The 22886-nt window shown below is 34.3% G+C and overlaps 1 long non-coding RNA gene across 1 annotated transcript in view; it reads left to right on the forward strand.

Moving 5' to 3' along the window:
• Positions 1-19504, forward strand: part of LOC146998028 (uncharacterized) — a 93563-nt gene extending 74059 nt beyond the window's left edge. Inside the window, exon 4 of the long non-coding RNA XR_015039988.1 lies at positions 18829-19504. This is a non-coding gene — a long non-coding RNA (uncharacterized LOC146998028). The remainder of the gene's footprint in view (positions 1-18828) is intronic.
• The last annotated feature ends 3382 nt before the right edge of the window (positions 19505-22886 follow it).

The raw sequence follows: 22886 nt of genomic DNA on the forward strand, positions 1-22886 counted from the left end.
TATGAGTCTTTTTCCCTTTGAAAATAATCCACGAAAGCAACCCTTGCTTTGGCAGATTAGTCCTCTTGGGCATTCTCTTATTTAAAGTAACCTAACCTAACTTATTCTAACTAATATTCGATAAAATATGATTTGACGAACATAATTACAATTAATAAAGATAAATCATTTGGTTAGTTCTAAAACATTTTGCTAAACATATGCTTTTTGAAATAGAATATTTTTTAACTTTGGATCATGCTGTCTTATCTTAGATTGATGCATGTCATTATCTTAGATTTAGTACGCAGATGATGATACATGCAAGTAATAACATATACGATTATTTCGGTGCATCTGATAACACGCATATCCAAAATTTAAGGATGAGCGACATTTTTATGTACATAGAGACAAACAGGAAAGTTATGTATTTCTCTTTATGTAACGCAAGATAATAACTAATGAGCAATTAAGCCAAGTAGCAAGGTTTTTGCAGAACGTTTACATACAAAAGCTGATTATACGTAAAAATTGAATAAATGTATTTACAAATGCCAGTACAGTTTGACGTCTCATTTGCGAATAAGCCTCGAACCGTGATACAGCCATCATCTCGCGTGATTTAGGAATGCCTGCCTTTACGGATTCCTATTTCAGACACTGAGAATTAAAAAATAGAAATTGAAGTATAAATTGCTACTACTGTTCTAAATAATATATCTATAACGTCAGAATTTCGGCTCACCAGCGGTCGAGTAGTAAAGTATTGGTAGTTCGACTAAATTTTAAGCTAGGTTCAGTTTCAGGTAAATGAGCTAGCTGAATGGATATTTTCATGGATTTTCCCCCTGCAACGTGGATGCTAACCAGTTTCCCTTAGAACGTCCTCCACGAAGGCATTCTCCGCTGAGGTATAGCCTTTGAGTGTTTGCCACATTCAGTTAAACCAAACCAAAACATCTAAGTTACGGGTTCTTACTTACGAGTCTGTTACAGATTTTTTAATGTGCCAAGACTATGCAATCTGTTATATTCAATATATTTAAAATCGAAATTAAGATGAAGTTATCTGAAAAAATACAAGTGCGTTGTTGATTTGTAAATACCAAATGTTGATTTGTAAATACCAGGTGTGCATTCTGCTCATCTTACTTAGTTTTTAAAACAATGGGTCTTTTACATCCTTCTTAAGTCAGAAAAATATAAGTTAGTCTTTCTCAGAGCATCTAAATTTTGAGGCATCTTAATTAATTAATTAATAATTTTTGATTTAAAGGAATTTTCATTCATAGGATATGAAATCCAGTTGTCCTTCTCACTTCATTTTTGCAAATAATGTTTGAAAGATTCTTGGAGGCCTTTTAAGTGAGTTCTTATGCTTTCTTTAATTTCTTTTGCGAATTAAACTTAATTTTTCCTACAGGAATTTAGGAAGTGTCTCTAGTATTTCAATCTCATTCTATTTTTCAATGCATAATTCCCAGAAATTTACATTTTTGAGAATTTTGAGCTTAGAATCGGTTTTGTCAGCCGCTTTCAAAACAGTTATGAAACTGTTTGGTGATCTTAAGCTCAGTTTATTTACTTTAAAAAAAATCATCAAGTAGTTATAAAAGCCTTTAAAGCCTTCATCTTTGTGAATTTTCAAGCTTATCTGCATTGAATGGTCTCCCAAAATTAGCTTGGCGCTTGCACTAAATCAAAACCACTTCCCGCAAGTGATTTCTCTTCTCTTCAAAGATCTTTTTAATTATTTATCCATTTTTATATGAACTGCTTTTTACAGTTCGCATTTTTAAATGAGCACAGATTTCAAACAAAGCTCCACTGGCTCGCATATCACAATTTAAAGAAAGGAAACTATATAACTGAATTCATTACCACTAAATACTGAAAATGCAGTAACCGTATACGATATGCTGTGACAGAACAAGGAAGGGAATGGCTAGATATGATGCATACGGAATAGAGTAATATGACATAAGTGGGAAGGGACTAACTACAGCTTATTTCATTGCATTTTAAACACATATTTGGTCGAAACATTCACATCAGAATTAGTCTTTTTTTTTTTTCTTTTTTTTCTAATCAATGTCAAATTCAGGTTTCCCGAATAGTTTGATTTTTATCAGCATTTATTTTAAAACGTTGTTATTTTCACCCATTACTGATGAATTTTTGCTTGTTCCTACCTGGCTATGTACCAGAAACTGAGGAACACTGTCCTATAAGCTCCCAGGATCTTAATTCGTATTGGATCCCTGGATCGTAATTCTGTCGGGTATTCTTGTAGGCTTATTTGAAAAACTTTATTCTTCTCCACCAACATGATGTGAAATAGACTAAATTTCTCAAGGAGAATAGGCAAAAGTACTTTTATCATTGCAAGAGGCGTGTATCAGCAGTGGCGTAGCAGAGCCTTTGCTGCTCTTCGCAATGCGTTTGTAGATTCAAAATAAATAAATAAATAATAAAAATTCACTTAAAAATTGATAAAATGTCGAAACAACATCTAAAGAAAAGAAAATAAGAGCTCTACGTCTATTTTAAGCAAAGCTTTAATTCTAATGTTCTAAAATGCTATTTCCCTTATTATTATTCTGTTCGTAAAATAATCGATTACAATTTAGAACAGGAGTTTTTAGCCTGAGATGTGAAAGAAGTCTCTAAACTTGTGATGGAAACTCTGACCTGATTACCTGTAAGAGTCTAGCGAACACTACATCGACGTGTGGGACAAAAGTTATTAAAAACATTTTGGATATAGAAGAATTTTCCCAGATTTCTCCAACTTATATTTTGTAGAAAGCGTAGGAATAAACGCATAAATTTTATAAAAAAGAGAGAGAGAGAAAAAAATAGTTAAAATATTCACAACAAGGGAAACACGAAATGTGCCACTCTAAAATCTAAATTGGGTGAAACCGACGGAAACAGCAAATCATACATTTTGTTTTTCTGTCTTTTTAGAGTGAATTTTATCCGTGCTACGCTTTACTCTTGCCTTTTTTTTCAATGACAAAAACGATGAGGCCGAATCACGTTTCCCTAGAAATGTTTATGTTGCTTCTGATGGTTGGTAGTGCAGTCTTATACTACCTAAATAACATATGCTACCTATTTTGGAAAGCTGCTCGTATAATTTTGTACTTTGCTATATTTTTCCTCATTCGTATGGAGAAATTTGAAAGGAGAAGCAGTATTTCAACCAGTCTACTTAGCAGATATATTTAGCCTCCTGAATGAATTAAACCTACCAATGGATTTAGCATGGTATGAATATAGCAACAGCTAACTAAACTTGTCTTCACTTTCTAAGAAACTAAAAACTTGGAAACATTGACCTGAAATTAGAATTTAGCAAATTTTTCTTTGCTTGGTTCAGTTGTTTTGCAAAAGGAGAAAATAATATTTATACTTGAAACTGCAATACACCTTCGACAATTCAATAATCAAATCATTGCATGAGTTTTACTGCCAGTATTGGCAAAGTTCAGAAATGGATACAAGGTCCATTTCTATTTGACTAGAATTCAACGAACCGCGGCAATGCAATAAATGTTGATCTTACAGAAACAGGAACCAATGCATGCAAATAAAATTTGAAAAATTAAACCTCCGGTGATGTCAGTTAGAACCATATCTATGGCTTTCAGTTATGGTGAACGGTAAAAGTATTCCACAGCGCTGCAGATACTTTTACCGTTCACCACCACCTACTTGTGTGAAATAGGATTTTCATCAATTTACCACATAAAACAGAAAGCAGAATTTTTTTTTTTTTAATGCAAGTGATGACTTACGCGTAGCTTTTCCGAAAAAGAAACCTGGCTTCAAAAAGTACTATTATGTATAAACAACAACAATGTAGCATTAAATATCCATGTAACAAGAACATGAAAGGCCTGTAACAAGAGTATGAAACTGCTGTATTTGTTAAAGAAGTTTCAAAACTATTTGTGCCCTATCCAAAAATATTCCCATGATTCACTGCTGGATTACAGCGAAATATTTTGCAAATCACTGCTATTCCTTTCAAGACCTCCTGGTCACAATTTGAAAAATTTTTTCCCCCTGAACGGCGGACAGTATTTTTGCCTTTTTTTTGACACTGGTCACTCCTAAGGCCGAAAGTGGGGGCCATTTTACTGTGGAGGTACCTAATAGGAAAGCCACCGTTACCTCTTACGAAGGGACGGAGAGTTAGAGTCTATCATAAGAAAAGCTCTTGCCAGTTAATCTGCAGCTGTCTGTTGCCGTAGAAACGGGCCTTGACCCATTTTCCGTAGGGGTGTCTTGGCAACCCTTGGTTCACCCCTGTTTGAAATATACTAGCTCTATTGCTATAGCGAACGCCACAAGTACTGTGGCGGGAGCTGTTCTTCTCGTAGACAGACAGTGCAACCATGCCTTCTACGGGATTCGAATCCAGGCCCTTCGGTATCGTAGCTGGCTCCCATAACCACTATACCATGTGGGCGGCAATTTGAGGACTACTGTTTGGTTCTTTTCAAAGAAATCTATCACGGATCTCTTTTCCCCAATGAACAAACAATGCTTGAATATGTGAAATTTCGTAAGCACTTATCATGAATAATTAGTAGAAAACTTTTATTCTCTGAAACAACGAGATTTGTGTTCTATTATCTCAAATTTCATTAAACATTTTTCTAAAAGTATTGCCATTTTATAGTAGAATTTTACTCATTTTTCGAGTCGACGTTCTTACCTGTGTATTTTCTATACATGGCACTTTTTTCCATTTAAAAATACTTAAAGTTCTGCAATGAATAGCAAGTGTAAATAGAAGATAAAAATGCTAATTAAATGAGAATATAAATTTTATTTAAGCAGAAATTAAATTCATCCCTTTTAATATATTTATATGTATTTATTCATGAGATTTTAAGCAACAAGAATTAATTTACATTTCAAATAACATTTCGAATCATAGAAAAGCTATTTTGCATTTTAGTTTCACTTTTTTGGGGATGAATATCATGTTCGAAAATTTAAAGTGAATTTTGAGATCACAAGTTTGATTGATTCATACACAAATTTAATAGGCACAAAATCAAAACTCTTTTCACAACAGAGTAACGGATGCTGGTGCTTCATACGAGGCTTGAGCAAGCTCTAATAGAAAGGACACAGCGCCCGATTTACACACTTGATATCAAATATGACCATGGAAACAGCATTCGACTTACACCACTTTGCAAAGATGTACTTTTCTATGTGTTAAGAAGCTTCAATTTCCCTCTTTATTTTTGCTTTTATTTTTCCGTAGCTAGTAAAATGTGCCATAAATATTTCAAAAGCGAAGGAAAAGTAATATAGTCTACCTGTTCCTGCTGTTATAAGCTGTTTTTACTTTTTTTATAAATCTTGGGCTCTTTTGTGCTAAGATCCTGTGCATTGTGAGTTAAGTTTCTAACGACCCGAAGAAAATGATTTATGAGATTTTTTTTCTATGATCTTTTTCTCTTTTCCCTCGTTGAACGTAATGTTAAGACGGGCGGTGGTTGTCTTTTCCGATGTTGTCACTGTGTTCATAAACGGTGTGGAATTTTACGTTTTTTTGCTGCTCTTTTTCCGTTTTTTATTCATTTATTTTTCCTGGTAAATGTCTGTGGCCTGTGGTTTTAAAGCAGTGGCAATCAGTCGTGAATCACATCATTATACTTCGCTTCTGAGTTGTTATGCTACCTTTCTCCAATTCAATGACGCCAATTTCGGAGCCATAAGTCCTGGATAATGAGTCTTTCTTTTCCTCACTTTCTGCGAGAATGCTTCAAAATGTTAGTGGTATTTCTATAATGTGGATTGTTTCTTAGATTCCCCGAAGTGTGACGTAATGTAAGTTGGTCCATTTGTTCCCATGCATGCTTCCAAAAATTGCTTTTAGTTTCTGGGTCAGAAAACAAACATACTCGGACCAACTGAAAATACTTCACAAAACAGAGGAGAATTTTCAAGGCAAAAAGTTCAAATATTAAAAAAAAAAAAACGAAAGAGCAGAAGTTTGGTAGTTATGAGAAATGAATATCAGCATGCAAAAAATGCAACTATTACACTTTTATTCACATATCATTTAAATTTATGTTCTAAAATTAATGACAGTGTTTCGAAATGATAAAAATTTTCGGACGATCAGAATGTTCCGATGATGAAATGAAATGATATAATAATGATAATATTCTGAAATGGTGTTCTAAAACTTATAATTAAATTAAATTCATGTTCAGAAATGATTTACTTTTGATTTAACTGAGTATTCTAAAATGGAATAACATCGATCGGAAAATTTGCATTTTCTGAAATGCACTGTAATGTAAAACAAACATTTTTATAAGTGAAATATTATTAGATTATTAAAAAAAGGGGGAAAGAAAAGAAAAGGGAAAAAAAACCTTAAAATGTCTGAAAGCTTTTAGATTGTATATTACGTCCAAAGGGCCAGGTTTTTTTTTTTTTTTTTTTTTTTTCTTGGCGAGGGAGAAGGGGCCTTTTGTGTGTTACCTTTATTAATTAAATATCATGTTCCTCGCACTTAAAACATAAAATTCAATTCATCAGCAGTATCACAAAATATTTAAAAAGAGCATATCTTTAGAATTTCCGATACACAGTCTATCGCGCGTTGGAGATATTTTTTTTCCCGCACAGAGTTGCCATTGCTCGCTTTGAAATCGTTGAGTTAGTTAACCAAAAATTTAAAAAGTTTTACAAAATATGAAACAGATGATAAAACAAATTCCAAATTAAGACACAATAACACGCCGAATAAATACTAATTCAGAAGTCAAACAACAAAGTTTTGTTGTTTGACTTCTGAATTAGTAAATTCCAAATTGCAAATTTGGGCTTCCAGATGCCCATATTCGAGTGGAGGAGTACGTTATTCAAAATTTGACGTCTCTAGGTACCGTTGTTTTTTAACAGTACGAGAAACATACATGCAATCATGCAGATTCTTCATTATTTAATTTCTTTAAATATAATGCAGGGCTTTAATATTTGATGACAACCATTTGAAAAGTGAAACGCCCTTTTATATTGGACTATGAAAAAGGGCAAATTCCCCTTTGGGCTAAAAAAAAGAGCACTTTAAGAGCGAAAAAGGAATACTAAGAAATATTTAGTAAGAAGCTATCAATGAGCGGTAAATGTTATATGCATAAGATATTTTATTTAGTTACCATAACACGAAATTGTGTGTTTCACGGAAGTTAATTCTATGACTTGTGTCTAAAGTAAATAAAAGTAAATATCCTGTAACCTACATTTGAAATATCATAAAACAAACTTGAGGTGGAGAAGGCAGCAGACTTAGCTATGCTTGTATTTTAATATAATAATCGTAATAAAAACTTTAGTTTGAAATAATAAAGCATGTAAAAGTATGCAAAATTATCCTTTGTTTTACGTTTCAAATATATCACTCATCATGTGCTGTCATGTGAGGCATAATTAACTGACCTAAAAACCACGATGAAAGCTTTTTACGAATATCTGATAAAAAGCATACAAAGTGAAATATAAAGGTGGAGTGTATTATCCATTGAAATATTACGCTGTATTATCTAAATCTTTATAATCTCTTCAGGAGAGAAATTTTTCACAACAGATATTTCAGTTTCATTGTATAATTCATTTTCCCTAATATCATTTATACCTTAAAAGGCTTAACGATTGTAGAGTTGCTATTGTTACTGGAGTAATAACTAAAATCCTGCCAACCTTACTAGACTGATAGCCAGTTACCGCTATGTCTTAAACAACTCACAAATATAGAAAAAGGGTTAAATAAACTTTTTAGCTCATTTTAGTCAGAGTTTGAGTGTAAAGGCTCGACTTGCGCTACAGATGAAATTTCTACTACTTCTGGATAATCGTCTTAACATAAAAGATTATTAAATTCAAGCGTTGATAACTTAGTCTATACAGACAGCTTGGCCTATTCAATGTGCAGTCTCATAAGACTACACATGAAATAGAATAAGCTGGCTCAGATAGTTTACCGGTGCTCGGATAAAGCATCGGCTAGTGAGAATGCCACTGTTTATTACTTTCAAACAGAGCTGGGGAAAGATTACTAACAGCAAACGTGATAGCTACAAGTTCTTTCAACCCTATTTGGGTCCATAGAGTCCGCCCACAGTTTCATTTGGGATATTTAAGAGCAGGAAACTTAGAAAATCAGGTGTTTTCACTCGGAATCAAATCGGAGATCTAGCAGGTGTTAACAGGGTAAGTAGACAAATACGCCTAATGAGCACATGAAAAGAATGCTTTTAATTTCTAATAATCTCATGCCCATCAGCAGATGAGCGGTAAAGTCGCTGAACGTTGGTAGTTCGGTCCGCGGTTTGAACACCGCGAATGGGTTGGCTGCATTTGTGCTTTTTTCCGTGTGTAAAGTGTATACGAACCAGCTTCCTTTAGAAAGTCATACACGAAGCCTTCCTTCCCTTAGGCAGACAGCCCTCGAGGCTTTGCCGTGATCACATAAACGAAATCTAATATTCTCAACACAGTTTTTCTGGGCTATGTAAAATTCGAAATGGAATTGATCTTATCGTAAAACTACTTAGTGAATTCTTATAAACAGAAAAGACAAGTATTTGAATGTCCAAGAAAGGGAGTAAACTTGTAAGTAAGGATTGATTATCTGTTCGTATAGTAAAGCCATGCCTACAGATACCCTTACAGCAAATCTGAAAATTGGCTACATTTAGCAATTTTCACATAATAGTTAACTTTGACTTTTAGCTCAAGTTTCACTCTCACCACCTTTAGCACGACCATAATTTTAACTTCATACGTATCATATTTTGTATTTCTTTTCGAACAAATCTTATTTTCCTTAGTTCTAAGCCATTCTGAAGCCAATATAAAGTTTTTTTTTGCCGGCCAAAGAACGAAACTAAAATTTTTAAGCGTTCTAAAAAGTAAAAACTTAAATGTTGCTTATATGGCTTAAATTTCACATATAAGTATCAAGACTTCGAATCAAACTTAGATAAAAATCAAAGAAAAATCTCGTCTCAAATAACGATAGTAATAACAAAGAAAAAAAATTTTTTTTTTTTTTTTTTTTTTTTTTGATTACATCGCGAAAAAAATCTTCTCATCGACTTTCTTCTCCAACTTGTGAAATTCAAGAAAAAGTAAAGTACGTATTCTAGTCTTTTTAAGTCTTTATCTAGCTGTAGTACTTTTTTTATCGTTACTGCATAAAAAGCTGCAAAGCTCAGCACTTTAAAAATGCGATGGGGAATCTGGCAGCCCTTTTGACACGCTTTGTAGTTTGCTATCAATCACCACGAGGGGGCGTTGTACCTGCTAGCTGACTTGCTCTTAGTTCTTCCGAAAAGAAATTGAAGTTGGGCTGAATGAAAAGTTGGGAGAGGCCTTTTTCAATCACCCACTTTTTTGTTTTTGTTTTTGTTTTGTTAAGGTGGGCTAAAACGTTTTAACTGCTTTATTTTAACTGTTTTGAAAACTCCTGATGGCCACTTGAGTAATGTAAGTGATATTAAGTAGGTTCTTTTCCATGCCCAAAGAAGCGTAATTATCAGAAAAATTTTATCCACTTCTCGGTAAATTGAGTATTTAGAAGTAGGGTTTTTATTTACGCATAATTTTTTTATTCTGTTCCTTCGTTTTTTACGTAATTTTAATTTTTTAAACGACATAAAACGGTTCACAATATATATTCGTAAATTATTTTAAGATATTAAAAAAAATGCAACATAACTATTTAACAATGTTTTAACCATTTGTATTATATAGAAAAGGTTAATTGGTGATTTTGTTATTCTAATCATGTATCAGTTGCCAGGTCGTTAAAATTACGAGAGCATCGACAAGTCTTATGTCGCTAAATGTGATGCTGCTGCTGATTGCAAAGCTGAAACCCAAAAAAATATATAAAGAAAATGCTGATGTGAAATTAACACCAAAAGAACCATCAGTTGGATCGGTTCAAGATTAGGAATCATACAGTGGATGGACAAAAATATGGAAACACCTTGTGAAATGCATGTTTGAAAAGAAAGATTGATTTTAATGAAATATGTAGGTGGCGCTGGCGTTTTTGACTACTGACGCCACCTATACAACTTCGTAAATGTGCTAAACAGTTCAGTTGTTGTCGGAGTACTGTTATGTGAGGTTGTCATTGCATTATGTCAGTTAACAGACTTCGAACGTGGGTAAATTGTTGGAGCACGTATGGTAGGTGCTTCCGTAAGCAAGGTAGCCGAGGTGTTAGTGTTTCAAGAGGTAGTCTATCGAAGATTTATTCCGCATATTTGAAAAGTGGAAAAACATCATCTGCTAAATCACAGCGCGGACGAAAGTGTGTCCTGAGTGATCGTGACAGACGATCATTAAGGGCAATTGTGACGAAAAATAAGAAGACCACAGCTGCAAAAGTTACTGCTGAAATGAATGTTGTGTTGCCGAACCCTGTGAGTACCAAAACAATTAGAAGGGAGCTTCATAAACAGGGAATTGCTGGCCGTGCTGCAATTGAGAAGCCACTCATCAGTGATGCTAATGCCCGTAACAGGAAAAGGTGGTTAAGTCATAAAGCCTGGACTATAGAGCAGTGGAAGCGAGTAATATGGTCTGACGAGTCTTCTTTCACATTGTTTTCCACTTCTGGCCGAGTTTACGTCTGGAGAACTCCATCTCAAGCCTATAATACAGACTGCTTGTTGCCAAGAGTGAAACATGGCGGAGGTTCTGTTATGGTTTGGGCAGCCATATCGTGGTTCTCTGCTAGCCCCATCATAAGAGGTAACGGTGGCCACTTACTGTGTCAGGGCACACGACTACCAAGACTTATGTGAACATTTTGGCCGATCAAGTTCATCCCATGGTACAAACTTTGTTCCCCGATGGTGATGGTGTCTTCCAAGACGACAAAGACCATGTTCACACAGCTCACATTGTCCAGGACTGGTTTTCTGAACACGAGGATGAGTTGTCCCATCTCCCCTGGCCACCACAGTCACCAGACCTGAATATTATCGAACCTTTGTGGTCTACATTGGAACGGAAAGTGCGTTCTCGTTATCCACCGCCAACATCGTTATCTGAATTTGCCACCGTTTTGCAGGAAGAATTGTATAATATTCCCTTGGCAAACATACAGGAACTGTATTTATCCATTCCGAGAAGACTGCAAGCTGTTTTGGATGCCAACGGGTTTCCTACACCATATTAAGCAAAGAAACATGTTTTTTTAAAGGTGTTTCCATATTTTTGTCCAACCCCTGTACAGTTTATGGAAATAAGAATGAATCTGCCAGCCAGACGGTGTAGTGGTTAGGGCAGCCGACTGCAATGCCGAAAGGCCCCGGTTCGAATCCTGGAGAAGGCCTGGATGTAAATGGTATGTTTCCTCATAAGAGGTAACGGTGGCCACTTACTGGGTGCCTCAGTAATAAAATGACCACTACTTTCTGGCCTTAGTAGTGACGAAAGCCTAAAATTGGCTAATGCGCGCCATTATTTAAAAAAAAAAAAAAATCCCACATAACTCAAGAACTTAACTAATGAATACTAACAAAGTATAGAACTCTCCGTATGCCCTGACATTGAACTTATTCAAAAGCATTGGTATATTAATATTGTTTCAAAGTATTGATGGACATTTTTAAGAAAGATTTTAATTTGTGTATTTCCTCTAAACAGTTAAAGCAATACTGGCAACTCACAAAGTGGTTTTATTTTTCAGTAGATTCAGTATATCAGCCAAAGAAGAAAAATCTGTTGTTTGTAAGTATTGTGCTTATTGAAGATATTCAAAAATTCGGACACTGTTATCTAACCGGATCCAGATGCAGTTATCGTATCCAGGTATATAAAGATAATTTTATCATGTACCTATATAACTGGAAAGCTTGCTGTGTCTGTCGTGGAGAAAGTGTAAACTGTAAGATTTTAATTAATTTTTTTTCCATATGAGCAATTTTCAAGTTTAAATTTAAAATCACAGGTGAGGAAATTGCTTATATTAGTATATTTATATGTATACTATTTTACTAATAATTACTGTCTGTAGCCCCACAGTCACACTAATAAAGAAAGCAAGACAATAGTACATAATGCATTTTTATTATTTTAGCTTCTTCTGTGCAGCTGTACCTAGAATACAGAAACTGTACCCAGCATACAGAAACTTTGCACTGCCGAAGTCCAAATTTGAATTCGTCACCACAAACTTGCCCACCAGTATCTTAATTCACTGTAAGAAGCTCCATCAGTCATAAACGGCGCAACAGAACATATATTCAGATACAGTTCTATGATTTTAATGCAATTTGAATGCATTATTTGAAATCTGCAGCCATTTAATGAAGGCATTTATATTTTTTTCTTTTAATTTACAGCTGTAAATTAAGAGGAATAAAAAAATCCGAAAGGTTTCAGATTTTAAATTACTTCCAAAGAGGCGTTTTTTAACATGTAAGGTTTTAAAAAAAGAAAAAGAAATTCTGAAAGCTTTCAGATTTTACATTACGCCCAAAGAGACCTTTTTTTACCTCTTGTATGTTACCTTTATCTATTAAATATCATGTTCTTCACACTTAAACCATAAAATTCAGTTCAATAGCAATGTCGCAAAATAATTTTAAAATGAGCCTATCTTTAGAATTTCCGATATACAATTCCGTGCCCGCTAAAGATAAAAAGGTCCCCACCCCCGTAGAGTGTTGCCATTGCTCGCTTTTAAATCGTTGAGTTTGTTAGTCAAAAATTCGTTAAAGTTTTACAAAATATGAAATCGATAATAAAACAAATTCCATATTTCAAATTTGATCTTCCACATGCTTATATTCGTAGGAGGATTACGTCATTTAAAATTCGATGGCTCTATGTACTGCTGTTTTATCACAATGCGAGAAATATACATACATTTATGCAGATTTTTCATTATTTAATTTCTTCAAATATAATGCAGGACTCTAACATTTGATGGCAACAGTTTAAAAAGTGATTCTCCGTTTGTAGTGATTCAACGCAAAATCGCAAAACGAAAACAATAATTCTTCAGGGACAAAGTCCCTTTGGACAAAAAATAAAAGTGCTTTCTTGTAAAGAAACACTCTGAATCTGGAAAGAGAAGCCTGGATAATGAAAGTGTTTCTTGTTTCATAAAAATTTAAAATAAAAACTGCGAATACAACATTACAAGAATAAAAAGTGTAGAATATGTATCCTCCCCAAAGAAAGTTTGTCTCCTGCACTCCAGATGGAAAACTGCGTTGCAGATACAAAGAGATTCGGAAATTACTGATATTTGATGACGAATAACTTTTTCAAATAAAAAGATAAAAATAAACCATCACTGTATAATCAAAACCGGAATTATTAACTAAAAAACCCAAAATTTTTATTAAAAATAGCGATATATTTCATTAATTTCGGAAAGAGTTAGGAAATAACTTATTAAATTTAATTTCAAAAGCTTTCCAGGAAGTTATGCCTTTCTGGAGATATCCTTCGGAGCCGAAATAAATTGGATAGAAATTATATTAAGAAAAATAAAAAAATATATATCTCTGTCGTTGGCCGCACTTTATTTATGGCCCAATCACACAATAACACGGAGTAAATTTTATTCCATCTCTCCTCTTATCTGTTATTCTATTCCCTTTGTTCTTCTCCCTTCGCTCCTCGAACAACCTCGCCATTTTTGGCAAACGACAAATAAAATAAAAAAAAAAAAAAAAAAAAAAAAAAAAATGAACGAAAGAGAGGAAAAGAAAGAAAAGATGGCGGCTTTACTTTGCCTAGGCGGGAAAATATATGACGTCAATCGTTGCGAAAAGAAAAACCGAAATGAGGGGAAAAGGGTTCGACGAAAATGGGTTGGAGTTTCTTGAAAGAAAGGGATACTAGTAAAAAGAGGCTAAGATAAAGATTCTGGAGATATGTTATTTGGAATCAGGCCGAAAGATATTAATCTTGGGCAAGATACAGAAGCTCACTCCGATCGTCTTCGCTGTATTGGGATCGAACAAGAGTATTGTGAGTCTATTGTTCTCTTTCTCTTGCTGAGTCCAATTTACCTTCTCTTTATCTTCGAGTTAAAGCTAGGAATGCCGATGCTCATAATCCAAGAAAAAGAGGTTTTTCAAAGAAAACAAGACTACTCTTTCTAACAGTTTTATTTATTTATTTATTTAAAGGTCTGTACACCAATTGAAGATTGAATCAAGGTCCCCTTTTTCGCATATAGGTGCTCTTGCCAGATGAGTTATTCAGAACGTGTATATACTTTTCCGCCCAATGACGTTTCGTCCAAAAAATCTTTCCCTCGTCGACAGGCAACAATTCGAACTCCCTTTGATTACTCTCTCTCCCCCCTTTTCACCAAAATCACTTTATAACGTATTTCTCCCGATTTCTTCGCATGCCTTCGTGGTGTGGCGGTCTGCACGCTGGGCGCATATTCCAGAGGTCCGCGTTTCGATTCTCGACGAAGGCATTGCATATTTTTCATTTTGCCTGCTTCCAAAAATTAACCTAATGTCTGTACAACTTGTAACCCTTCCCCCAATCCACAGTGGTATCCGACAACACTCGATTCTATCTCGTTCATTCGAAAGCCAAGATTGCTCTGCTTTATTCTGCTCGTTAAGAGCAGAATACATTAATAATCTTGGCTTAATTTTTTCTAGAGCTTATCATAAAATATTTTACATACCAATACAGCATTTTGTATCGTATTAATACTTAATTCAATAAACATGAGCAATATTCTAAAATTTTAATTTATTTGATAACTACCCACCTGTTTAAAGACTTCGCGATATAATTTAGGATTACAGAATGCTTGTTTAAATTTTCGTATTCTACTTATAATGATGATGAACGCTTTGGAAAGGTTAAAAACATAACTTCTTATTGAAACAAAAATTCAATTTTCAACAGTTTAAGCTGTATTCTTAGGAGACAAGGCTCTTCTGATTTTGATGAATTTTCCATGATACATCTAAACGAATAGTATTCCAATTGACTTCTGGATAATTCCATGTGCATCTGAATGGTCTCAGTTTTAAGGCAATCAGTTGTTGCAGCGTTATTCATCATGTCACTCGCGAATTATGCTTTGAATTTATTATAACCATGTATTTATTATATTGGTTTTTAATATTAACTTAGTAGGAAAATGTTTCTACTGAACTCCCCAAAATCCTCCAGTAACTTATTAGAATTTACGACAGAAATTTTGGCGACTGTTGTTCTAAATATTACTTACATAGCCTGAACAGACAAAATGTTGCTATACATGTTTCACGAATAAAGAAATAATGCTATAATAATTGAGAAAAAAAATTTAAATCTGAATTTTAAGTATCATATTTTTGATAAGGCTGTCAATCTTTGTAGAGAATTGATTTTTGATTAATCGCTGAGACACGAAAATTATCAAGATTTCAGCTTATCAAGAAACGGAAATTTATGTTGTATAGATATTGAAAATTCCGAGTGAAGAGTCTTTTCGTTTAGAAGTTTCTTTGCATGACTATATGTAAATTTTTCTAGAGTAAGAATATTTAAGATATTATTCCTCTAAATTCAGACAAATGAAAAGAAATATTTAAAACCCTAATTCATTATCAAGAGTTTTAAACAAAATCACAGTACTTTTCTAGTTAAAAAAAAATCTCATTTAAGGCATGTTATGTTTATGCATTTATTTCTTCTCGGCATCTTTTAAAAAAAAGCTCGTTTTATGCTTCTAGACCATAGTTTTTACCACCCTCCCTAGTACAATTAGTGACTAAATTGCGGTATTAAAAAAAATTTTATATTTTATTTATGAAATATTCATTCTCCCCTCCTTTAATAAGTATTTAAAATACCCATTCTTGAAATGTTACGCTGCACTAATCCCGTTTGACATTAAAAACAGAAATAATGCGGGTGAAAAAAATAATCTCTTATTATTCCACGAAAGTAAGAATTATTTTATGTATGTGGAAGTTTAATTTGTGAAATAATGACGGTATTACACTTATTTAACTATTAACATTAAGGAGTTAACTAGCCCCCCCCCTTTTTTTTTGTTGTTGTTGTTGTTGCTTATGGCCTAAAACTGTGGGTACTATGAAAATAAATAAATGTGTAAACTGAGAGTAAAATTATTGTGTTTAAAATATTAAAATGCTAAAAAAAACAATTTTTAGCCACAATACGTTATACAAAATCAGTAAAGTTTCGAAAATGCTTATAAGAAGTAATACTTGAAACATTCATTTTATTTATTTTTCACTTCAGCCCGGGCAGTTTGACAAAGCATGCCATCAGTGAAGATTCTATTGATTTCGGTATTCCAGTTCCTTGGAACTGAATAAAAACCATACTTCGTAACCTGGAACTGAATAAAAACTATACCTTGGAGATCTGGCAAAAAAAAGCTGGAAGCACACAAAACCAGACCTGCATTTTGTGCCTTTAAACAAACCAGTCTTTAAACAAAACCAGTAAAAAGTCCAGATAGTCATTCCCGAAAAATGCTTTCTGATTTAAAAATAAATAGGATGTTATTAATATGTAATGTTGCTATGTATTAAAGAACAACTATTCATAGTATAACATAAAGTTTGATGTCTATACCGTAAAGAAATTTTTAAATTAAATTTGTTATGATTCTTATCGGTACTAATCAGCTATAGAAGATGTTTCATTTATGTTTTTTACAGTTATTGCGTCCAGAGACCAGGTTAGATGGTATATAGGCTCTTTCGCATATTAGACATTCGATTCATCCAGGTTTCCAGTTGCCGTAACATTAGCATGGAAAACCATTTACAGATAAATTATTGATCGGACAATTGCATTCGCAATATGTTACCTTTTTTGCATTATTTATCGTTTAAAAATTGTATTATATAGTTTTGTATACTCATTCTAGTTTTTATTTATATTTTATTGACGGACTGAGTTAGTCCATAATGATTTGTTAGTTGTTCCAAGAAACTTTGAGATAGATTAACTGGTTTGGTTTGGTTTACTTGATTACGGCAAAGCACACTAAGGCTATAATGATGAAAGATACTTTTGAGGGAATTTTTAAGAGAGACTGGCTCGTTTTAACGTTGTACATGAGGAAAACCACGAAAGCGCGCACCTAGACACAGCCCGTTTGCCTGAATCGACCCCAGGTCGAACTACCAGTGTTCAGCGACTACCGCACGGCAGCTGGTGAAACATGAAATGGATTAATTATGGTTATTTTTTACTCATTCTTCATGAGAGTCGACATTGTTTGGATTGGTGATTACCGAGATCAGTACCTGGTCGATTCCCAAAAGTCTGTCAGCTTCTAAGAAGTGGCTCGTCTTGCGTTAGCCAGTTTCTAACAGGGCATAGTCCCTTCATGACTAATCTGCATCGCTTCAGACGACGCGAAAATGACCAGTGCTCATGCGGAGTGGCAGTTCATTTACAGACTGCAGAACAGACAGCCAGCAGCGGACCATATCCATGCATGGGCCGAAGTTACTTCGAAAAATCTGCATGTTTGAAATGCATATGCGATTGCATTAATATCTCACGTAATATCTTAGACAGGCTGGAGCAATTTTCAGCTGCCATCCACGTCCCCAGCACAGCTCCCCGTATGTTCTATACTTGTAGTTAATTTATTTTAGTTTAAATTAGCTTTTTCTGTTATTTTCTGTTTATACTTATTTTCTTGAATTGTGAACCATGAATTAGGTAGATAGCCTTGTTTTACTTTGATATATTCAAATATTCTAGCTCAACGATATATCTAGCTCACACTGTTTTATAACAGTGCCTTTTTTCTCCTTTTATTTTTTAACAACATATTTCTCAAATCAATCATGTTGATTGGTATAGCTGCAACTGCTTCTTTGAATGGTATTCTAAGTTCGTCAATATTCCCTAGATTAAAAATTGTAATGATTCATGATTATTAGTACGTCTATCAAACTATGTAACAGATACTAAATTTTACTGCGCTAAAACATAGATAAACGAATGAGTTTTTCCCTTTTTTTTTTTTTTTTTTCCTTTTCTTTAAACATATTTTACAATTCATAAAAACTTCAACACAACGCTTTTAATATGCTTATAAGTATACGTGAAAAAGTTCTATCATGTATGCGGCCCATCAACGGCCGAGTGGTAAAGTCGCTGAACGCTGGTAGTTAGGTCCGAGGTTCGAATCTCGCAAAGGGGCTGATCGCAAGGTCATTTTCATGGTTTTTCCCATGTGTAACGTGTATACGAGAGAGTTGGCCCACCAGCGGCCGAGCGGTAAAGTCGCTTAACACTGGTAGTTCGGTCCGAGCTTCGAATCCCGCGAACGGGCTGGCTGCATTGGCGTTTTCGTGGTTTTCCCCATGTGTAGAGTGTATACGAGCCAGTTCCGCTTAGAAAGTCCTCCACGAAGGCATCCCTCCCCTTAGGCAGATAGCTCTCGTCTGCTTTGCCATAACTCAACATATACGAGAGAGTTCCCTTAGAAAGTCCTCCACGAAGGCATCCCTTCCTTTGAGAAGAGAGCCCTCGAGGGCTTTATCGTAATAAAACAAATCATCTATCGTGTGTGCACTGAAAGCTGTTAGTCTTTAAATTTATAAAAGAATTTTAATAAACGTTCTACATATTGTACCTCTGCTACTTAACTTCTGTTTTTAATTTGTTGTTAAATTTATTAGCTTCAATTATTCACTCTTATTTTTATCGGATAATAAAACATTCTAAAATTGCTTATGTGTAAGATTCATTCTAGCTTTCTAGCTAACATGTTATTTTTATACTAATTTTTTTTTTTTTTTTCAATGACAGATTGTGAACAGTTACAGTGTAACGCAGTCCATTAATCTATGCAAGGCCAGATATGGTGGTCTCTTTATTATGGAAGCACCTAATAGGTGGGCCACTATCGCCTGCTATGAAGGGACGGACAGTTACAGCCATGCCTTCTCTGGGATTCGAACCCAGTGTGACGATACAGCTACTAGCACCCCCCCCCACGGGCACAGGTGCTGAATTATAACTTCCTGTTTGGTTCGCGGACAAAATGGACCATACCTGCAAAAAGCAGAACTGCAGATAAAACCCCCTGGGAGTTTCCGGACACAAGGAACTAATTATGTTTCTCTTGGCAGATAACAAAACGAGTGAAATCTTTGTGTAAGAGTTCTTCATGTGATTTTGAGGTGACAGGACGCATCTTTTACGTTCTAAACCACGCCAGTGGTTTCTGTAGAACAATAGTTTTTTTTATACTGTAACTACAGTAAAAAGGACGCTTTTTTTGCGTCCAATCTGCGTTAGCGGATATTGTATGATTTAGGGCTGTAATGATAAGTTTATTTTTATGTTTTAATCAAGAAATCTATTTTAGTTTATCAAATAAATAATTTAAAAGACAACCTGTCTTTCTTTCACCCGACACGGGTGTACTGACGTTACACCAGGCTCTTCGGTGTCGCAGTCAGGCTTCCCTAACCACTATACCGTCTGGGCGGCATTTTTATACTAATTCTCTTCTGTACGTTCTCCTTTTTCTGTAGACCATCACCAGAAGTAAGATGAGTTTAAACAGAGTGAGAACAGTAGTAACTCACCAGTAACCTGTTTATGCGTAAGGTCGATGAATGCTTTGAATGATTTTTTTAATTTGTTAGAGTACAGGGATAGAAACCACGGTAACTGGAGTCATGTTAATTCATCTTTAAAAATTAGTTGCTGGGTGTATGTAGTTAAATATTTGAATTTCTGAGACCCTTGCGAGTAGCAGTAGTTATTTTCTGTTAAATTTAATTTGTACTATAAGGTGTGGCTTTTAACTAAGTTTTATCTAATGAGCGGGTTCTTAAAATTTAGAATTCCTGTTAAGTGCGAAGTTGAAACGTTCATATAGCAAAGGAAGGTTAAAAGATGTAGTTTAACCTTAAGTAGTTCTTTCTTCCCAAGTATGCACGATATTTGTCGTAAATTTACAGTGGGAACTGTGTTCGTTTGCGCCCACTGCGATGCGCTACTGGAATTACTAGCTGAGCTCGTTGACGATCACCAAACTATTAACACTGAATTTTCCGAATTTTTACTATCTCTTCTAGTTAATCAATTAATGCTGAAATGCTAAAAAACTTTGTACAGAATTATTTTCCAAATTTCTTAAAGAATGCAAACATTAATAGTTCATAAGATTTTGAATATTTATATTAATACCTGAATATGAAAAGTTGCCATAGATTTGCTTGACTTTTTCAGTTACTGTTTGTAAGCGCAAAAGATTTCTCACTGGAGAAAGGGATTTTTTTATTCTTTTCTCGCGCACTTGGCGGAAAGCTGGGGAATTTCTCAACTCAGAGAAAACGCACATCATAAATAACAATTTTCCCGTTTTGATCAAAACGACGAAAACCGGCTCTGTATTTCCTCTTTTTATACAAAAAAAAATACATTTTTATCTCTTTTTTATTCTAAGTCTTTGGTATGTTTTCTCTCAACTCTCTAGTACTAGTATTTCGTGTTATTAAGACAGCTTTGGAGAAAGATTTGGAGATGGAAGGGAAAATATTGAGGAATATCTAGCGTTTGCTGGATTATTCACAGGTTTTTTTTTCCTCCTTTCCAGTTTTCCTGTTTATTTTCCCCCCTTTGGTCTTTCACGCTTTGGTGATATTTCTGTCTGTAAATAATCTTTAGCCGTATTTCCTTTACCACAGGATATAAAAAAGTAAGTCCTTTAAATCTTGGGACGAATATTGGAAAGTTGTGTTCGGTTTTTTTCCTTCGGTATTTCTAACCTCTTGACAGCATCCTTTCCATCTATCTGAAACAGCTCTAATATTTGACTTGTGGCATATATCTTAGTAATAAACTGTAACAGCAAAAATGTATATAAAACCTTGTGAATATTGGTGCAAATTTTTGCTAAATATTTGTGTTTATTTGGCTGTATTCTTATAGAGTTTTGAAAGAATATGTGTTGCTTTTATTTATCTGTTTATTCATTTAGTGTGCAGTAATTTCTTGGTGTATTTTCATTTGATCCAATAGATGGCCATTTTTTTGTGTTTGTAAGGGTTTATTCTTGTAAGAAGCTGTACATGGTTTGACCTTGAATAGATCACGTTGGAATTGTAATGATAACTGAAACAGAACCATAAATATGAGCTAAAATCCTCTAGATGGATCTTGGTGAAAATTTACGCCGCGAAGATAGTTCTTCTTTTTTTTTTTTTTTTTTTTTTTTTTTTTTCCCATCAACTTCCAAGTATTTTGCTTCCAGAAAACGAATTTTCGAAAAGCTAGGAGGCCTTTTTTTTCTCCCCGAAATTTTCCCGAAGTACACTCTTTTCAGTAATGCTTCGGTTATCGGCTGTGTAGAATGTTAAGTTAATTACCTGCATTATGTACTGTATTACACGAAAGTCAGTTGGCTTAATGCAGGATGCGTTTTTGAGCAAGTTTGGCAGCTGAAAGACGACATTGTGTCGTTCTTCTATGAGAAACAGTGTTCTGCGGAGTGCAAAATGTTAGAAGATATAGAATGGCTTTCAGACTGCATTTTTCACAGATCTTCTTCGTCATATGAGTAACTTGAATGTCAAGATGCAAGGGAAATATCAATTTATCGAGGACATCTGGGCCCATCTCAAAGCTTTTAAACTAAAACTTAATGCATTTCCTGGGCAGATAGCTAAGAACGACTTGTCTCATTTCCCGAGCTTAAATTCAATATCTTCAGTAAATGAAGAGAAGTTTAAGAATTATGAAGATGGCTTGAAAAAAATGCATTTTGAGTTCGAACGCAGATTTCAAGCTTTCAGTGCCATTCGAACAGAATTGGATACTTTTACCATGCCTTTCATCGTAAATTGTGAAGCAGTGAGGTCAGATTTGGAGCTTGAATTAATTGAGTTGCAATCTAACAATCATCTCAAGCAGTTGTTTCTCAGTATGCGAAAGTTAGAGTTTTACAAATCATTATCGAAATTAAGTTTCCCAAATTTAATATCTCACGCCCAGAAAATCAGTGCTATATGTTTGCTTCATCTTATATATGTGAACAAGTGTTTTCAACTATGAACCTTAGAAAGAATTATTTCAGAATTAGACTAACGGATGAGCATTTAGCCTCGTTCCTTAGAATCAGTACATCTCACTTCGAACCTCAATACAAGGAACTTTTAAAAATGAAATCGCAATTTCATTCATCTCACCAACATATTTAAATTGTAATACTTGTATATTGTTTTTAAAATTTTAGAAAAATTTATCTTGGCCAGCCAAACTTATTTTTTTTTTTTTTTTTTTTTTCGATTCTTGGCCCCCGACCGAAAACGTTTTTCCATCCCTGGTCTAAGTGACAAAAGGGCGCAAATAAAAGCCAAAATTTAACAACAAAAACACGTATAAGTGTAGAGGCACAGTTAAATTTGGAAGAAAAAGGAATAAGCTTTTGTAAAGCGAAGTGTTTTTAAGCACCTTTTAGTTTTATCCTTTGCCAAAAAAAGAGAGGAAAAGAAAATTTTAAAATTATGTTACATATACTATATCTATATTCGTTTTGCCCTTTCTTAAACGTTAACGGCTAATTGGTGGCTAGCTGGCCGAATATGGTCTGTGAGGTCCTTTTTCAACGGTCCGTAGCTACGTTAACAAAATTTATACTTATTGACGAATTTATGTATACTTTCATACCTTTAACTATTATCTTCATGCAAAGATTATTTGAAATAAACATACAAGAATTTTTATATACTTTGTGTTTTTATTCCTTGAAATATTCCTAAATATTTGTTACATACTATAACAAAAAGGAGGGCCGGCGGCATCAAAACACAGTTTAAATTGTCCCTTGAGGATACAGATGATGGATACAAAAA

Source organism: Stegodyphus dumicola, chromosome 3 (genome assembly GCF_044657685.1).
Source record: "Stegodyphus dumicola isolate Sdum_Otavi_A_Nest chromosome 3, ASM4465768v1".
Lineage (NCBI taxonomy): Eukaryota > Metazoa > Arthropoda > Arachnida > Araneae > Eresidae > Stegodyphus > Stegodyphus dumicola.